Source organism: Typopeltis vanoorti, chromosome 21 (genome assembly GCF_054136105.1).
Source record: "Typopeltis vanoorti isolate ZY-2024b chromosome 21, IOZ_Tvanoo_1.0, whole genome shotgun sequence".
Lineage (NCBI taxonomy): Eukaryota > Metazoa > Arthropoda > Arachnida > Uropygi > Thelyphonidae > Typopeltis > Typopeltis vanoorti.
Genome location: NC_143569.1, coordinates 41867006 through 41874847, shown reverse-complemented (window position 1 = coordinate 41874847; position 7842 = coordinate 41867006). Strand labels below are relative to the sequence as shown.

Sequence of the window (7842 nt, the reverse complement as noted above, 5' to 3'; positions counted from 1 at the left end):
ATAGCCTTCGTTGCTTTGGATATAACTTAAAACAGCTCAGCGTTTTAAGGGGCAAAAGTGAGCCTGTTCTAAGGAAAGACAGAATTATAAGTGAGCTATTGCCTGTACCTCTTTCCTGTAGGAATATCCAACAAGGAAAAGGAACTCACTTATGAAGACATTAGAAAAAGGATTTATTTATATAAACGAAAATATTGGCACAAGTGAATTTATACGAACGTAACTTAAAAGTATTCATTTGAAACTAAAACGTAGAGCGTTGTTATCAGAACAAAGCAGAGGAATCGAAAAAAGGAAACAACTTGATATCGGATAGTAAAACTATATACTCCACTGCAGTTTCAAATGAATCGATCATTAGAGACGTTACAAACTATTCAGTTCATTGTTCGTATCTTCTCACAAAAATTTGGTGCTGAGCATAGAAAGGCCCAAACAAACGAACTGAGATGTACTCTTTTAACAAGTTTAAATTCGTATTTCAAGCGAAAAAAAAAAAAAAAAAAAAAAAATATATATATATATATATATATATATATTAAGAAAAAGAATTAAAATGAGAAACACCTGAACGTATTGTCAAATTATCTAGATTTCCATTTTAAATCGGACCATTTTGAAATAGGAGTTGTATTGTGACGTCATTTAATATCAGTAAATAAACCTAGTGCCATTTTGAATAAATAAACTGTGGGCATATTTTTTTATTTTGTAATTCGGCAACTAAAATGGTCCGATTTAAAAGGAAAATTTTAATAGCGTTTCTAAATACCTGATTTCAATAAATTATTTAAAATCAAGGAGAAATTATTATTATCTATTGGAATCATTCTGCCGATAAAACTGGAATTATAACAAGAGGGAGAGAGAGAGAGAGAGAAAGTTAATTTAAGAATAACATAAAGTGGAACTTCAGTGGCATTTACACTCAAAGAAGAGAGTTTGAATAGTAAAAAAAGCAAGAAAGAAAAATGACTCTTTTATCAAGTCTGTGTTTCTAATCATCATTATGAATTTCGTATAACAGTACTAATATTTTTTGTTGTTGTTTTTCTAACTGTTATATCGAGAATAGCACCACACTGAAGTCGACCATCCGCAGATGTGTACCATTTAGTTATTCTTAATACTAGATTACAAATATAAAAAACGTAATTTAGATTTACAAAAATAATATTTCTAAAAATATCACTGCCCGAACAGGGACTTGATCCCTGGACCCTTAGGTAAAAATCCTGGTACTCTACGAGTGACCTATCCGGACTCTTATTAGTCGAAATTTTTAAACAAAAAAATATGGATTTTTCTGAACTAAAGCTCGCATAACAAACATTTTTAGTGTAAATATCACGATTACTTCCCAGCTAGTTGTGTGATTAGGTTTTTAACTGAATTCAAAATTCAGTTATTTAATCAACGTCTGTCGGGTTCGCCCTCTGGACAGCATACCCTTCCCCCCAACCAACAAGTTGTGGATTTGAATCCCCCACCGTAGGTTCGGGTGTTTTTAAATGTCTTTATGTGATAGCATGTGTGAGATCACCATGCTATTTATCGGAGGCCTGAAGTAGCTTGAAATGGTTCTCTCTTTGAAGTCATTTCTAGAACAAGGTTTCTGAATTATCTGACCCAATCAGATATCTGCAGATGCTAACTAACATGATGTCAATAAGCGTCATATAAAAATTATGATTTGCGTAATTAAAAGGTCGACTGGCTAATAACCAGACAGCTCGATTGTAGGACAGTATCTGCACTTAACAGTGCGTGCATTTTCAATGTTCAATATTAAAAAAAAAACAATTAAATTCCGAACGCTCGACTGACTGGTACAGGAGGGGATTACTTGGATATTTCTATAGAAAATAATAATTAGAATGTTATGATATATATTATAGCAAGTGGGATAACAAACATGAACATGTAATTTGAAGTTCATCCGTGATTCAGCGGATCCTCGTAGGAGGAACATTATTTAATATTCAGTGTTAGGTTAGACACGAATTTTGCAATAAAAGAACGCAAATTGAGTGCCCGGATAGCTCAGTCGTAGAGCATTAGGCTTTTAACCTAAGGGTCCAGGGTTCAAGTCCCTGTTCGGGCGACAATTTTCTTTTTGGTTCAATAGCGATAAGTTTTGGTTTTATTTACTTTCAGGAAGCTTCATTGCATGCGAGCTCTTCTCATCTTCCCTGAGAATTTGTGATTTGTAACTGTTTTTTAATACTGATATGATTTAATGAATTTTGATTTCTTAATTAACTTTCTTATTTCTAAACCAACAAGGACTTGAATTCTTAGGTTAAAATCCTAATGCTTCATTTATTGAGCTATCCAGGTAATCAGTGTTCAACCTTTAAATCGCACGAAAGTTATGAACATATCCCAGCTCTAATTAATGTAATTTCTAAACTCTCTTTTATTAGCAAAAATTATCAGTAATCAAACTCATGATATCTAAAAAGATGACGATTTTTGTAATTTTAAGTGATTGCCGGGATGGCTCAGTGTGACTCCTACAATCTTATTAAATATCAGTGCGACTTCCTCCTTAGTGTAACAACAGCACTTCAAGAGGATAGTCACGTGAATCTCACGCCCTAAATAAATATTAGTATCCCATATTCAACTGAAAAAACTATCAGAAAGAATTAAAGTTGCTATAATCTTATATAATATATGCGAAAGCTCTGCATATAATTATCAGATAACAACTACCTTGTAATAAAACAGAAGAAATTTTGTTTATGATGATATATGAATGTTATTTCGCTGTACAGATAGTATATGTTGCAGAGTATACAGTTTGTTAAATATATAATAAGTGTGATATATATGTTATATATATATATATATATATAACTTACTATACATTCTTTAAATTAAGAACAGAAAGCCTTCTCAAATGAAAAAGTTGAAATGCCATAATTTATCGTATTCGATTGACCTGAAAGTTCTGTTTAGGGATATTTGAAAGTACTGCCTGTGTAATTAACTGCCAGCTATCAGACTCCTTATTATAAGAAAAGGAAGGCCAAATCATTGTAAGTGAACAGTAAGGTAACAACTACCTTGTGATTTGTCTATAAATGGTGATACAATAATCTTATATCAAAGTAGATACTCTATATATAATTCATTACGATGGTAATAATGGACATGAAAATAGCGGAAAAGAAAGAAGCAGGACAGAAGATCAGGTTCGGGAAGTTTTTCAGATGAATTATTCACGGATCTTGACCAGTGGTCTCGTCAGTTAACGACTGCGAGTCGAACTGACTCACAGTCATTTTCACAGATGTTTTTATTAAGTTAAGTGGGATGAGAATTGTCAGGTTTTGAATCCCGTCTACCACGCGAAAAACATTTTACAGGGCTTTTTAATTGAAGGTGAGGTAACCAGTCTCATAAAGAGGTGAAGAGTTTTCCTTCCGATTGTAACGAGTACATCTATTTTGGTTTCGTAAGATGCTGCCGTACCTGCTCGTATAGCTCTCACAACAGTTATTATCATACGTAACTAACTAATAGCCTTCGTTGCTTTGGATATAACTTGAAACAGCTCAGCGTTCTAAGGGCCCAAAGAGAGCCTGTTCAGAGGAGAGAGAGAGAGAATTATAACTGATCTATTACCTGTACCTCCTTCTTGTAGGAATATCAGACAAGGAAAAGGAACTCACTTATGAAGATATTAGAAAAAAAAGCGTGTCAGGACAAAATTACACAGGAAAAATATACTCGGGATAAAATTTCACTGCAAAAATTACAAGAGGACGAAATTACACATAGATAAAAATACACTAAGAAAAAAATTTAAAGGAAAAATACACAAGTAAGAAATTACGAAATTAAGAAAACAAAAAATTACACATAGATAAAAATGCACTAAGAAAAAGATTAAATGGAAAAATAGGAAAATATTTACACAAGTAATTTCGAAATTACGAAATTAAGAAATTACCCAGGGAAGAAAAAACAAAGAAAAAATTACACATAGATAAAAATACACTAAGAAAAAAATACACACGTAAGAAATTACACATAAAATAAAATTTACTAAAAATTGTACAAAATTTATAACCAGCAAGGGGTAAATCACTAGTGCAGATTTGGGCAAGGGGATTTAGGGAGATGGTTGAGTTGGAAATTCAAAATGATGTAGTGATTAGCTACCCTAATTAGTACTTACCTCACATTTACAGGAATAATTTCCTAAGGTAAAACCAATCGACAATTGTTAATCATCATAAACTGCTCAAGAATTGCTAAGAATTGTTTGGGTGAAGGTAGATAATTAAATTTTTGTCTTACATTCTTCGGTTCTAGTTTAGTGACTCGTAATACAACTAGTGTATAATGTGCGAGTTAATAAATTTCGTGATTAATTTTTTCAAATTAATTTTTAATTTACCCATGGCTGATTTTGATATGGCGTTAGTAATAAAAGTGGTCAAATTATAATTTACAAAGGATTTGAGTTTGTTCGTCACCGTTAAAATGCTATCGGAACTATTCATTGGCGTTGTGCAAAGTTTAGAACTTTACGTTGTTGATCGCTGCTCCATACCAGAGACAAAAAGATTATCCGTGAGTCTTCAGAACACTGTCATGTTAATAGGACTTTTGAATGTGAAACTCATCCACTTGCAAATCAAATGAAAACAAAAATGTCGAATCCAGGCGCAACGGCTCGTGCAATTATAGTTAACAGTTTAGTGACTGTATCAGACGGACTAAAAATGTGCCTACCGAAGAAGCGCTCCATCACGAGGCGATTAAATACATCCAAAGCTAAAACAATCGGAAACGTTCCGACAAATCCAGATAACAAAAACTTTGAAATACCAGAGAAGTACTCTAAATGGATTTTCATGATTCCGGGGCAGAAGATCCAGAACGTATAACACTAATTGGTCACAAGACTGTTCTAGATCAACTTGTAGTTAACGATTTTTGGCTAACAGGTGGTACATGTAAAGTGGTTCCAGAAATATATTATCAGTTATACAGGATCCATGTCCAATATGATTCAGGCGTCGCTTTTCCTTGTCTACTAGCTCTTCTACCAGGGAAAAAGGACGAAATATTCGTGAAGATGCTGAACATGTTACTGGAGAAACTTCCTCAAGCTCGACCACGAAAAATGTTGACCGATTTTGAAACAACAGCAACGAATGCTTTCCGTGCCGTTTTTGAAAACATCAAAATTGGTGCTTTTTCCACTTATCATAATCCATTATACACAAAGTAAATGAATGTGAACTAAAATCTCTATATGAATCCAATCAGTCATTTGCGGTACACATTAAAATGTTACCATCACTTGCACGTTTGCCAGAAGAAGAAGTGTTAGAAACATTTTTAGAAGTTGCTGATCTGGTCTCTAATTTAGACGAATATAATGAACAAATCGAGGAAGTTCTCCTTTACTTCGAACGTACATATATTCGAGGTCGACAGCTCAGGAACTGCACTTATAGACAACCTCTATTCAATATTTCTACTTGGAACCATGACACTCTGCAGCCAACCGTATAGCTAGAACTATAAATTGTATCGAAGGATGGCACTATGGACTTCAGTCATTCTTTCAGTGTTCCCATCCAACTGTTTGGAAATCTTTGGATAACATTGTTAAAGAATTATCTTTACAACATACAAACTATTTGCAGCATTTAACTGGTCAACGAAACCCAGGACATCGTAGGTACATTTCGTTAAAACAACGTATTTCAAATATTGTACAAAATTACGACTCTAATAGACGATTGGATTTTTTATGTTGTACAGCTTATATGACTTAGTGTTTGTTTTTTATTATTTTTTTAAAATAAAAGTAATTTTTGCAATATTAAGAAAGTTTATGTGTGTAATTTGACAACAAAATACCACTAATATTTTAATCGAATTAAAGTCAACAGGTAGGTCTTATAAAGTATTACAAAATTACCGGAACTCTTATCTGAAAAATAAATATAAAATTCATCATAAAAATTTAAAAACTCTAAAGTAAAAAACTTCGGCGTGAATATTCAAATTTGTGTAATTTTTCTTAGTGTATTTATATCTATATGTAATTTCATCCTTGTGTAATTTCTTCCCTGTGTAATTTTGGTAGTGTAATTTTATCCGTGTAATTTTGACCCGTGCAATTTTAACATGTAACCAGAAAATAAGGTTTATGTAAATAAACGAAAATATTGGCAAAAGTGAATTGATACGAACGTAACTTAAAACTATTCATTTCAAACTAAAACGTGGAGCGTTGTTTTCACAACAAAGCAGAGAAATCGAAAAAAGGAAACAACTTTATATCGAATAGTAAAACTATATACTCCACTGCAGTTTCAAATGAATCAATCATTAGAGACGTTACAAACTATTCAGTTCATTGTTTGTATCTTCTCACAAAAATGTGGTGATGGGCATAGAAAGCCCGGACAAACGAACGCAGATGTACTCTTTTAACAAGTTTAAATTCGTATTTCAAGCGAAAATTTATAAGGGAAAATGTAATTCATATCAGAATGGGAGAAGGGGGCATAATATTATATCCTATTCACGTCATCTCCTCAGTTATAAGAAAGAAACATTGAAAGAATGAATTTTTCAATGTGGGAGTTTTGAAATTTGGCAGTTTGTGAACCAATTTCTGTTGCTCGATCAAATGAAATATTTTCAACAGGGATTTTAGCTTTCATAAAGACAATGGATTCTAATCTTTATTTTGTATTTTGTATATTTTAATGAATTTAGTAATTTAAATATATATATATTTAGAATAAGACTTAAAATGAAAAATACCCAGACATGTTGTCAAATTACGTAGATTTTCCTTTTAGATCGGACCATTTTGTAATAAGAGTTTTGTATTGTGACTTCATTTAGTATCACAGTAATTGAACCTAGAGCCATTTTGGATAAATAAAATGTGGGCATATTTTTTTATTATTTTTTAAATCGGTAATTATAATAGTCCGATTTAAATGGAAAATTTTAATAGCGATTCTAAATACCGGAATTTTAATAGCGATTCTAAATTCTAAATGTTCCTCCTCGTAGGAGGAACATTATTTAATATTCAGTGTTAAGCTAGACACGAATTTTTCAAGAAAAGAACGCAAATTGAGTGCCCGGATAGCTCAGTCGTAGAGCATTAGGCTTTTAACCTAAAGGTCCAGGGTTCAAGTCCCTGTTCGGGCGACAATTTTATTTTTGGTTCAATAGCGATAAGTTTTGGTTTTATTTACTTTCACGAAGCTTCACTGCATGCAATCTCTTTTCATCTTCCCTGAAATTTCAATAAATTGTTTAAATTAAAGTAGAAATTATTATTATTAATTGGAATTATTCTGCCGATAAAAATTAAAGTATAACAAACAAAGAGCGACAGAGACAGAGAGAGAGAGAGAGAGAGAGAGAGAGAGAGAGAGAGAGAGAGAGAGAGAGAGAGAGAAAGAAGTAATTTAAGAATAACATAAAGTGGAACTTCAGTGGCATTTACACTCAATGAAGAGAGTTTGAATAGAAAAAAAGCAAGAAAGAAAAATGACTCTTTTATCAAGTTTGTGTTTCAATATCATCATTATGAATTTCGTATAACAGTACTAATATTTTTTGTTGTTGTTTTTCAAACTGTTATATCGAGAATAACACCACACTGAAGTCGACCATCCGCAGATGTGTACCATTTAGTTATTCTTAATACTAGATTACAAATATAAAAAACGTATTTTAGATTTAAAAAACATAATATTTTTAAAACATCACTGCCCGAACAGGGACTTGAACCCTTCATCCTTAGGTAAAAAGCCTGATACTCTACGACTGAGCTATCCGGGC

The 7842-nt window shown here is 32.4% G+C and overlaps 1 non-coding gene across 1 annotated transcript; it reads left to right on the top strand.

Moving 5' to 3' along the window:
* The first annotated feature begins 7131 nt into the window (after window positions 1–7131).
* TRNAK-UUU (transfer RNA lysine (anticodon UUU)) lies at window positions 7132–7203 on the top strand. Its single transcript has one exon. It is a non-coding gene; the product is annotated as a tRNA-Lys (tRNA).
* Window positions 7204–7842: the final 639 nt, after the last annotated feature.